At 38.8% G+C, this 13,318-nt stretch overlaps 1 protein-coding gene across 1 annotated transcript in view; it reads right to left on the bottom strand.

The window, feature by feature from the left end:
• The window catches only part of sorcs2 (sortilin-related VPS10 domain containing receptor 2), a 353,265-nt gene that overhangs the window by 48,582 nt on the left and 291,365 nt on the right, over window positions 1-13,318 (bottom strand).

Here is a 13,318-nt window from a genome sequence, read left to right as displayed (position 1 = left end):
GGTGTTGAAGAGGCTATTGGAGAATCTCTTGTTCATGAAACCAGAGAAGTACGAGTTTCACTCCCCCTCTGTAAGTTTTTTATGTCATCGCTAAGGGCCAGTTTCAACCGGATCCGGCAAAGATTCAGGCGGTCACGGAGTGGCCCAAACCCACCTCATGGAAGGAGTTGCAGTGCTTCCTCAGATTCGCCAATTCTACCGCTGATTCATCTGTGACTATAGCAAGGTGGCTGCCCCCCTCACCTGTCTCACCTCCATAAAGACCTCCTTCGCTTGGAGTCAAGAAGCCGACCACACCTTCGCTCTCTTGAAATCCCTGTTTACCACTGCTCCTGTGTTGATTCACCCCAACCATCTCTTTTGTGGTCGAGGTGGTTGCCTCAGATGCAGAAACAACTAAATGATTTACTACATAAACTAAAAGAACCAGCGATCAAGCATATGGAACTTAATGACTCCCAACTATTAAATCAGATAACTGTGGCTAAACAAAATATGAACAAAATATATGACAGTTAAGAGGAGGTGAAAGCTAAATTTACTAAGCAAAGATGTTATGACAATGGGCCTAGAGCTAAAGAAACTTGGAGAATAACAGGATGAACGATCCATTCACAAAATCAAAGACCCACAATCCGGTAAATTGTGCCATAAACTAGAAGAAATACAACACTCCTTCGAAAATTACTATAAGAACCTGTACACACAATTGGAGGGTGCTGGATCCCCAAGTATTATAGGCTTTCTGAAATCATTAGATCTGCCATCCATTGGAACAGAGCAGAATAAAATAATGACATCTGAAATTACAAAACAAGAATTGGATACAGCCATTTCGAGACTCAAAACTAACAAAGTACCAGGAGTGGATGGATATCCAGCGGAATGGTATAAAACATTCAGGGAGGTACTATCACAAGTGTTATTAAAATGCTTCAATTTCACACTTGCAGGGGGAGAAGTGCCAATATCCTTGAGAGGGAATAATCTCTGTAATCCCAAAGATGGGTAAAGAAAAATTTGACTGCAGTTCATACAGACCTATATCTATTTTAAATTTTGACTATCGATTATTTGCCTCAATAACTGCGAAAAGATTAGAAAATATAATTCCCGACATAATAGATGGAGATCAAACAGGAGCTCAAGAATAGAGAGACACAGGACAACATAAGATGGGCTCTACACTTAATGGACCATATGAGCAAAAGTAAAGACAAATCTATTGTTCTTAGCCTTGATGCGGAAAAGGCTTTTGATTCTCTTAATTGGCAATATTTATATTTGACATTGCAATGATTTGGCTTTAATAATTTGCTAATTCTTTTCTTAAAAAACTTATACTGCTTACCCAAAGCCAGAATAAAAATAAATGGCACTTTATCTAACCCTGCGGCACTTGAAAGAGGCTGTCGGCAAGGTTGCCCCCTAAGTCCAGCCCCATTTGCTTTTATTTATTGTGCCACTTGCACAAGCAATTAGAGAAGATCAAGGAAAACAAGAAACTTGGATTAAGAACATTGAGTTTGCCTTTACGCAGATGATGTATTGATCACCCTTTCCCAAGCTGATTTGTGCTTACCTAAATCATTGTCCTTGTTGAAACATTTGGCCATTACTCATATAACTATAGGCCTAAAGCACAAACATGCAATCTTTTTAATTGCAATTTGGACAATGACACTATTAAATTCTTGGGGATCAGAATTCCAAAAGATTTATCCAATATTTACACCACAAATTACTCGTCAATCACAAAAGAAATAAAGGCAGATTTAAACAGATAGACCTCACTACCACTGGACATGTACAATCAAACAGACATAATTAAGATGAACATTCTACCTCGACTACTTTTTCTCTTTCAATCAATACCTATAGAAATACCTCCAAAACAATTTGAGTGGAGAAGAATGTTTTCAGGATTTGTATGGAAGGGCCTAAAACCTAGGGTAAGATATAGCACACTGCAACTACCTAATGAAGAAGGGGGATTATCGCTGCCAAATATGGAGAATTATTATAAATCAGCACAACTGAGATATTTGATTTATGTGTGTAACCCATATTAGTGTGCTAAATGGAAAAACTTAGACTTAATCCAATTGGAAATACCCCTTGAGACACTACCTGGAGACAGAAGTCTGTATTTATTGGTAAAAGAAAACCTAAATTGTTGGACAAAACATCTTTAAACATTTGGATTTGTGAATGTTGTAAATTAAAATTGGAAAATCATATCAAATTGTTACAATGGGTGGTACACAATAAAGACTTTAAACCGGCCCAAATGGACAGGCAACACAAATATTGGTCCTTTAAAGGTATTATTACATACTGTCTCATTTCTGACAAAGGGGCTGCTTCCAAAAATGTAAAGATAACTATTACCTAGAAAATCAAGACTTCTACAGGTACCTTCAGGTTAGGGCTCACTTTAATAGTAATATAAAAACAACAAAAGAACGCAACACAGACTTGATTAACATTCTGATCGATGCATATGAATCTTAATTTAACAAAAAACTTATTGCTAGAATCTATTCATGTCTACAATCATACAATGGGAGCACCACACTTTATATCTTATCTTATCTTATCTTATCTTATCTTATCTTATCTTATCTTATCTTATCTTATCTTATCTTATCTTATCAAATACCAGCACTTTATCCCAATGCCAAAAAGCACCTTTTCAAAGGGTCAAAGGGTACAGACCCCATGCATATTTCTGTGCACCACTGCTCCACTGGCGCTGCTAGAGTGGGTGTGATGAAGCACCCGATTTGGAAAATGTTGTCCCCCTGTTAATAATGTGTGATGGCTGGCCTGCAAGTAGGCCTACATTTACTTAAGTACTTTACTTCAGTGCAAAATTGAGGTATTTGTACTTTATTTGAGTATTCCCATTTTATGCAGATTTATACTTTTACTCTTCATCTTAGAGGGAAATGTTTGACGTCTTACATCTCAACATTTGTCTGACAGCTAAGGGTACTGCTGAAACAACAGTAGATACTGGTATTACAATGTAATAAATGACTGTGCAAACTGGATGATTTGCAGCATCTGCAGATCAACATCTCTACATCATAACAACACCAAACACCCTGTAGACATCTAAAAAAACATTGTAATCAGCAACAACCATTGTCATTAGAATCATTATCACTGTCAACATCATCATCATCATCATCATCATCATCATCATTTAGTCATACCAAGAATAACAACCAGCCAAGAGAGTAGCGTCAGTGCTCATATTGACTCTATTCCTATCCTTAATTCAAAAGAGAAATAGCTGTAAGGATGCAGCAGTACTTCCATCTCATACTCTGAACAGGGAGAAGTCTGAGCCGAGAGCCAGAAGGCAAATACTAACAAAAAAATATTGACAGGGAACATTTTTATGCAAGATTTTACTTTTCATACATTAACTACATTTCAATGATAATACTTAGATATGTTTATTGAAGTAAGGTTTTAATTTTAGAAGTTTTACTTGAAGTGGAGTAATTTCTTAGTGTAGCTCTCTAGCCAAGTAGAGGATCTGACTAATTTTTGTTTTTCTGCATATTCTGCAAGCTTTATTTACTGTGTTATAGCATGTGTTATTTGTTATATGAAATGTAAGATGTAACTGTATTTCTTATCTTTTTTGGCCACACTGGGCAGCAGAACAGTGTCTGCACAGATGTGCATCTAAATCCAAACAGTGACTGGCTTGAAAATAACGAGTGAACTCTCAGACGCGTGAGCATCTGGCTTTATCATCCATCTAGGGCAATGGCTTTCATGAGTTCACCCAGAACTTTCAGATTTTACAGATACAGGAGAATATTCAGTGCAAGACTCAGTCATGCACCACAAAGCACCACAGGATGCCATTCCCTCCTGTGGCCATCAAACTTGTGTGTTGACTTGAGTCAGTAGTCTGGCACTTGGACTATTCACCCATCAGCAAGTAAAAATCCATTACTGTTTATTATTCAACTGTGCAATAGGGATTTTAGGAACAATAATTCTTTGTAACAGTTGTAACCATGCGATAGTTATTTTGTGCAATACTCTTTGCAATCATTCAACTGAGCAATATTCTTAAGTATCCTAAATTATTCTGATCAACACTGCCCTTGAATGTATCTAACATATGATGCATGTATTGCCCTTCTGTATTCTATTGTGTTGTCCACTGTAGCATAATGCACGATCCTTTATATACTTACTTGTAATTTAGCATAGGACACATATTTGTATTTTTTGTAATCATTTGCTTTACACACTTTACACACTTTTTACTTTTTTTTTTACATACTGGTGTGAAATTGAAGAATAATGCATATATCTATATGTATATATTTTATATATATTTTTATTTCTATTTTATTTTATTTTATTTTACTTTAGTCTAGTTAAATTCTATTCTTCATTTAATTTTATATTTTTACTTTTTTATTTTTTTTCATCATTCCCTATGCTATGTCATCAGAGCAACTAACCAATTCACCATTTCCTCCTGGGGATATATATATATATATATATATATATATATATATATTATATATATATATATATTTAGTATCTCCTTTATTTAACCAGGTAAAAGACTCACTGAGATTTAAAATTCTTTTCCAAGAGTGACCTGGCCAAGAGGGCAACTTAAAACAAGTTAGTTTAAATGCATACCGTCTCATTTCAAATTAAACTTAAACTCGCATAAAAAAACCCCAAACAAACATAAAAACAACAACAACAACAAAACAAAACAAACAAAAAAAGGTCATTGTTAAGTTTAGAAAAAAGATCACAGTTTAGGTTAAAATAAGTATGTCTTTCTTAATGTCGTGTCAAATTTTAGTTTTGATGCTAAAACTTCCTATCATTATTGTAGCTCCATATTGTAACAGCTGGCTTCCTGTAACATGTCATGTTTCTTATATAATGTAGTCAATGTCATCTCCCCCACACACATCATCTTTACCTACATCAGTTGCTGCTTTATATGTGGACTATAAATGTTCTTATGAATAAACTGTTCTTGCAATAAAATCAAACCGGAGCAAAACCTTGAAAAGTACTCCAGTTTCCCTCTTCATAGAGCTACAGTCTCTGTCCTCTCCACTAGATGGTGGTGTTTTACAGTGCAATACAGGAAATGTCCTATACATTCAGCTCAGTCAGAAGCAGACTGATGTGGCACAAGTCAAGTGCGTCAAATGACGCATGTTGCTTTGCTGTCGGTGTTACACATTCACCTCATCTGCATGACTAATGCTGACTTCCCTTTCTGTAGTTTCTCTTTGTTAATCTGAGAATCTGCTATTCTCCAGTCTGTTTTGTTGCAGTTCTAGCTCTCTGTCTTCAAAAAAACTTAATGTATCTCTTATTATGTCTTTTTTAGGCTTTCCTCTCAAAGGGTTAGTTTAATCAGTTACAAAAAGTAATATTTTTACAACAAAAACAATGTGTAGATTAACTCACATGGAGGTACTGGTGCTAAAATGAGGCGTGGGCCTCTACCCCCCCAACTCCCCCACCCCCCGTTTTATTTACCCATCAGGTACAGTTCACATAGCAGACTATCCATAGCAGCTTTGTTATATTTGGCCCAGAGACACACATTTATTTAGAAAAATAGGGAGGGCTGTGAGAGGCGGGGCACTCCCTGGACAGGTCGCCAGACTACCACACCAACAAAAATTAAGCTTTTCTGTATGCAGTATTTATGAGTGGTCCAGACCTGTTTGGGTCATAGACAGCATCTACTTCATACCCGACGACTATTAAAATAAACACTTAAACAAAATGACTAATCATGATATTGGTTATGATTACTCATTTACACAGAGACTGGGTAATGTGTATGATTTCACTGGCAAGTTTTGGCATGGCATCTTATAGAGCTCAGAAACAGTAAAATCTCATTCTCACTTACAGCCTGTTTAGACCAGTGTTGGGGGTAACGAGTTACAAAGTAACGAATTACTGTAACGATATTACTTCTTTGGGTAACGAAGTAAAGTAACGCATTACTCTAAAAATATCGGTAACTACACTACTTTACTAGACTACAGGAACGCGCTTTCCTGCGTTACCTAGGCCGTGTTTGCCTGTGCTGTGTCTGTCTGTTTAAGTGGCGCAGGAATTATGTGCATGCTGCAGCTGCTGTCTGTGTGCGTGCGCGACACGTGCTGCATAGAGAGGGGCGAGTGACGTTGCTGCCGGTACGAACAGGAGAGAGGGAAATGGAGACGGAGACTGAGACGGAGACGGAGACTGGGGGGTTCGGCCAGTAGCGATATTCCCACTACTTTCAGTTTATAGCTCGAAAGGACAAAAATATTTGAGTGAAATGCACTCTATGCCCAGGCGACAGGCTCCTTTCATGATGTTTGTCCTGTATCTACTCGGTAAATTAAGAAATGGGAAAGTAAAGTAATAAGTAGTGAAGTTACTTTTCAAATGCAGTAACTAGTAAAGTAATTTCATTACAATTTACAGAAGTAACTAGTAATAAGTAACTAATTACTTTTTTTGAGTAACTTCCCCAACACTGGTTTAGACCTGGCATCAACATGGATCTCATGTGATTTAATCTCAACTGGATAGCACTAAATACAGACGTTAACACCACCAAGGTGGTCTGGGATGCATCTGACCACTGTAGTATAATGGCAGCATAATGCCATCCTGATGCATCTCTGACAAGGAGATGCCACAGTACAGGACATGGTGGTTGTTTTGGTGACAGTGTGCTAATGCTCTGAAACATATCCATTTTATATTGGATTGGATTATTTAGGGTAGATTTACGACCTTCCTCTTTGATAAAGCTTATAATTAGGGCTCGCTCAGGTTGCCTGGATCAGCCCTTAGTTAGGCTGACATAGGTTTAATCTGCCAGGAGACTTTCTATAATACACTGAGCTCCTTTTTCCTTCTCTTGCTCCCTCCATCTGCAAACGCTCTTGTCTATCTATTGTCTATTGTCAATCATGCTCCCTTGCGTCATAGATTTCCAGGATCTTGGCTGCAATCTTGGCTGTGCCTGGATTGTGGTGATGGCTGTGCTGATGCTGTGACCCTGCCTTTGGCCATGCTTGTGCTGTGGCTACACTGATGCTGTACCTCCGGCTCGCCGTGATTGTGGTCTTGGTTGTGCTGGTGCTCTGGTCCTGTCTGAGGCTGCGCCTGTGTCATGGGCCTTTGCTCGATGCGACCATCTATTGACATTATTATACCTCCTGCCTCCACTGGTTAATATACGCAGTAATTTTACATCCATCACTACTGTTATATGATATGCTATTGTTTCAATTATTGCTGTGTATCTCTCCCCCTCTCTCTGTCTCTCTTCCCCTCTCTTTCTCTCTCTCTTTCCTTTTTGTCATTACTGTAATTTAATTGTTATTTACAACATCTATTGCATGTCTGTCCGTACTGGAAGAGGGATCCCTCCTCAGTCACTCTTCCTGAAGTTTCTACCATTTTTTTCCCCTGTTACAGGTTTTTTGGTGGGGAGTTTTTCCTCAGACGATGTGAGGGTTTAAGGTCAGAGGGAAGTCGTATGCTGTAAAGCCCTATGAGGCTGGCAGTAATGAGATCTGAACAAAAGTGGTCAGCTGGAGATGCATGATAGGCACAGGAGTCAACAGTGATGTGTCTCGGCTGTCGACGTGTTCAAATCACTGAAACGCATGTTAATACCAGGTCTGAACAGGCTAAAAGGGTGTTTATACAGATCCCTGTCTGAGGAAATGTCTTTTGATGCCCCTGATTGTTTAACATCACCTAGTATATAACATAATCACCTCCTCTTGATCACTTCCAAAGTCATGGTCTGCTTTTCTTTGAGAAAGAGATTTTTTTTGCTGTTGAAATTCATGCCGAACCTTTTTGCCAATGTTTTTATTCAACAGCAGGACAAATTCCCAGTTGAAAGTACAAAGTAAATTAAATTCACCTTCTTTGTGCAAGTATTTGAGAGGCAGCAAAAGTTTCAGACGTATATTTCTGAAAACCTCAACACATAATCAAAATCTGATTGGCTCGAAACCATGTGAGAAAATGTGTGTCTTGTAAAGGTGGTGATTTGACCTTTTATCCCTTGTGTTGCACTCAGTAAAATAATAACTGTTAACTTTAGTGTTAAAATGATCTCTGTTGCCTTTTTTATTAGTGCCTTTTCTAGTTCTGAGCAGCCACTCCAGAGAATAGGAGCTCTGATAGTGGACAAACAACACTCCAATCAGCTGAGTGAAAAGAAATCAACATTCAACATTTCAACATTCAACATTTTGAGGAAAATTTGTTTTTTCAAAGTTAGTTTTTTTTCCACACAATGAAGATGTACTAGCTATCAGATGTACTAGGTCTCATCCCATTGCAATCTCAGATTGCAGTATCAGACTGCAGCGGCAGCTACCATCCAGCCATTTGGCAGCATATAATAACACACAGATGGTTTTGGTTTTGTCTGGCTGCATTCTCTATCATGCAGAGGCAAAAGGTGACTTTCGGCACTGCAAAAGTGTCACTATTTTACGAGCTCAGAATGAGAGTGGGCTGTGTGACCTTTAATTTTTGTAGTATAAATGCTAATGCTGTCCTGATTGGTCTCCTACAAGGTATCATCAGTGCAGGACATGGTAGTTGTTTTAGTATAAGTGTGAACAAGATTACTGTGCGTGGGGAAGTAACAACATTTGAAGACAAGTTGCTAGATGGAGACACATGATCAGTGCAGGTGTGAACAGCGATGTGTCTCGGCCACCCACTTGTGTTCAGATCACCGAAACACATGCTAATACCAGGTCTTTACAGGCGCTGAGTTTCTTATCTGTTGACTGTGAATGTTTTGTGTTGAACCCTGGCAGAGGAGGTAGAGTTCAGCTAAATGGGGATCATGATAAGTTGGTACAGTGCAGAGTGCAAACGGTTTGTCAGGAGTAGAATCAGATGTTCTCATACAGCAGCATGTGCAGTATGAGCCCACTGAGAGTTTGTTCAGTCTCTGATATTTGACCAGCTGTCATGAGTGGTGGAACACCTCTGCTCCCCAACCTGTCCTTGGTGCTAAGTCACTGTTCAAAGACTTCATTATGGAATGGCAGGCGGCAGTATCAAAAATCGAAACTCAGTGGCGAGGAAATAGACCCTTGCTAATCTGTCAGACATGAGCTGCCCTCAACACCCCTCCCTGGCCACCGACCCTATCTTGCCAGAGACAGGTGTGTGTGTGTATGAGAATGTGTGTGTCTGGCTCATGGCAGGTAATTGTGAGTGAGTTTTCCAAGTTTTCAAATCTCTCTTTCTTTTGTGTGACTGGCTGACTCTGTGTATGTGTGTGTGTGTGGGTGTGTATATGATGTGCCTGTGTGTTTGCCCTTTTCAGCAGATTACTGCTGGAAGCCAGCCTTATCTCTGGGCCGTGGCCTGGAGTCTGAGATGATGTGACAAGTCCCACTCCAGCCGTGTGATGGAGAGATAGGAAAAAATAACTTTGAAGTCGTCAGGGTTTTTGCTTCCCCAGGGGCCAGATGCATAAACCCACTAACACACAAAAACCAAGCGAAGCCTTTTCCCAAATAAAAAACATTACTGATAAAGGAGGAACTTGCAGTGAGAATGTGTGCATGTTATGCCTTCTTCAGGGCAGGCAAACACATGATTTTAGCTAAGATAGCTGCAGGTGAGATGATCAGGATCAGATAAAATATAAACTAAGAGATGGATAACAATGCTTGCAGGCTCTTTAGTTATATCACTGATTGTGTTATGTGGCTACTTTGCAGCTTGTAAGGCATCAATCAAAAGCACATTTCTAAAGTTAATTTTAAATAATTTATGAGTGATGAACTAATCATTATTTTAATTCACATCCATCCCCCTGTTTGTGATCGTATAATGTTATCATGTGAAGCTTTTTGTAAAGTCAGTTTCCATCATTGATCATCCCTCTGACGTCTAATGATAATAGTGGTGCTTGATATTTTAGCATCCTGATGGTTTGCAGAAATATAATGAGTTAGTAGTACGGATTCTACAAATATCCACAGCCATGCGTAAAGACAACCATTTTGTTGAACAACAACAATGCAACACAGCTGATAAAATTATTCTTTCTTTAATGTATTTCTTACTATAGTGGTGAAAGTATCAATATGCAAGGGGCATTTCTATATCCATTTATGCTCATTTGTGCGTGTTGAAATGAGGCTCATACCCATGCGCCCAGCACCACAATGATCTAAATTTATGACACAGAATCAGGCGTAAACATGGCTTTATAAATTCAACGTAATGCGAACACATATTTCTCCCTCAGTGCTCAGTTTAAATTTAGTTTAGTAGTGAATCCACACAGTTTTATGCTTCTGGCTACAGAAGTAGAGTTAAGGACAGTAACATGCTGAATCAAAATTACGACAAAAGTAACAATACCAACACTAGAAGTCAGTTTGAGTGTTTTAAAACAAAACTAACAAAAAGTTTATCATGGCAGTGCTAAATGATGGGTTTGGATATTTAAGGTTAATTTCAATACAATATTAATGTTGTGTGTGTGTTGCAAAAATAATAGAATAATAATATTTATCATTCTTCCTTGGCCACACTGGTCCTGAATCAATACATCATGGCAAAACTACACTGTAAGGAATGGGGTGGACTATGAAAGGTTGTCTGTCTATATGTGCATATATGCAGACTCTACCTGCTCAGGTCTTTGGGGGTACAGGCCCCGCTCCTGAGGACTTTCTTTGACACTGTCGTGGCATCAGCCATTTTCTATGGAGTGGTCTGCTGGGACAGCAGCATCACGACTACAGACAGGTAAAGGCTTGACAGACTGATGCGGAAGGCCAGCTCTGTCCTAGGATGCTGGTGCAGTGCAGGTGGTGGGAGAAAGGAGGACGATCACCATGCTATCTTCCATGCTGGAGAATGACTCCCACCCCAAGCATTACACTCTGACTGCACTGGAAAGCTCCTTCAGTGACAGACTGCTCCATCCAAAGTGTGTGAAGGAGCACGACTGCAGGTCCTTCCTTCCTGCTGCTGTCAGACTGCACAATCAGCACTGCTCCAAGTAGACCACACTCACACACACACACACACACACACACACACACACACACACACACACACCAGCTGGACTTATACCAAAAGTGCATTTTTTTCACAAGTACAATTATCCTCCATGTGCAATTGGTATATATATTGTTTGTGTATATATATATGTGTGTGTGTGTGTGTGTGTGTGTGTGTGTGTGTGTGTATTCCTCTAGACTTTTGAGTTGTTTGCACCTTGTAACTTTATGCTTCACCTTCTGACTTCTCACCTTCTGTTACTACTACTACTACTTTTTAAATATTTTTTACTATTATATTGTTCTTTTTATCCTGTACCTCATAGCTGCTGTAACACTGCAAATTTACCCACTGTGGGACTAATAAATGATTATCTTATCTTGCAGAGCTGTGGCAGACTACAATGCATCCCGGTAGTCTCACTTTTATTGCTGGAACATAACTTGTGCTATAAACCTTTATGTGATCACTGGGACAAAATAACCCACTTAATTTGGCTACATGTTGAAATCTCAAATTAGCTTTGACTGAAAATGCACTTTTCAAAGAATGTGGACTTCCATCCCTGTTTTGTATGTAAACATCCCCATTCATCCCCATTTCAGTGTGATCATGTTTTGACGGTATCATTTTAGAGACAATTTGCAGACCGGGAATGATTACTGCAACAACTCTTTCAACACATTTAACAGGATGTGAGAATTATTTTAAGATAGACTTGAAAAAATCTGAAACCATCCTTTAACATGGTGACCTTTGGCTTATGTTTTATAGTAAACAATTGAGCATGTTAACATGATAAACATGCTCACAGTTTGCATGTGAAACTGTTAACTATGTAACATTTAGCATGCTGCAAAGTCAATTGAGAGTGGAAATCAGCATTGTTTTTTTTTTCTTACCATACACTGAAGTGGTGGATAATGGACAGTTAAAGCCTGTTGCTTGTGCTAGTATAAGACTCGGGGAGGTTTTAAATGTCTGTGTGAAAACAGCTTGAATTCTTAAAATATTTCACTCTGGTATAAAAAGCGTTTGCCTGACTGATAGACAAAGGACTTAATTCCTTTAAATAACTGGTGTAGGCCAACTACCAATTACTTCTGTAATTATGTAATCAATCCAACTGAACGAACCTGCACAATGCACCCTGCCGGGCTGGTCTGAGCCTAGTGGAGACTGACAAACAGCCCAGTAAAGAGACAAAAAGAAAATGTACAAATACAGAGCAAAACAGGTCAACAGGAAATTGTTGTGGTGGGAGAGAAACTTGAGCTGCCTTGAATATAGTGTGCAGGCAGGCAGGGCTGCCCTGTTCGACCCTCTTAGACAGCTCGTTAGACACAAACAGATGGTGGAAGGAGGACGGAAAAGTTAGGCTACTAGAGAAATCGGAGATACTCTGGGTTTAATTTATATTTCCACAGCGATGTCTCAATCAAATACAAGACCAAAAGGAATGGAGGCACCCATGGAAACTGCTTGTAATAATGATTTTTAAATCACTGTCACAACAAATCAAATTGGGTGTCTGCAAATAGTAGTGTTTGAATCAACAGGGAGAGACAGAACCTTTTACAGTAAAAAACTAGAAATCCCGCTATACCTCCACGTACCAGTCAAGTTGCACTTACAGTTTCCATCCATGTCTGTTAACACATGGATGCTTCACACACATCTTCCACCAGCAGCACAGAAGATCTCTACAATAAGCACAATGTCAAGATTAATATCAGCAATTCAGTGTCTGACCAAATGTCTCCCCTTCTGTTCCTGAGATATGATGATGACTAATGGCCAGAGGTTTTTTCTGCAGATCATTATGATGTCACAGTGAAGTTGACCTGTGATCTTTTGAATATAAAACGATATTACTTCACCATTTGATCTTATTTGACATTTGTGTACAATTTTTGCAAATGAAATCTTGAGTTATGGCCAAAAACACAAATGATTCTCATTTCACAGTTCATTCTTGAGTTCAAGTAGACTTCTTTGTCAAATTGCAGGATTTCAAGTCCCTCAAGGCCTTCTTCAGATATTGTGCTTAGGAGAATTAGATGGACACAAGGTCACAATGACATTGACTTTTGACCACCAAATTCTTTTTAGCTCTTTGTTAAGACTAGGTGAATGTCAAATTTGAAGAAATTCACCTATGATGATCCCTTACAACGAGACTGATGCAAGCTCACAGGGACCTTGACGTTTAATCACCAAATTCTAA

This window comes from Plectropomus leopardus, chromosome 23 (genome assembly GCF_008729295.1).
Source record: "Plectropomus leopardus isolate mb chromosome 23, YSFRI_Pleo_2.0, whole genome shotgun sequence".
In the NCBI taxonomy this organism is placed as follows: domain Eukaryota; kingdom Metazoa; phylum Chordata; class Actinopteri; order Perciformes; family Serranidae; genus Plectropomus; species Plectropomus leopardus.
This window is presented reverse-complemented; position numbering and strand designations above follow the sequence as displayed.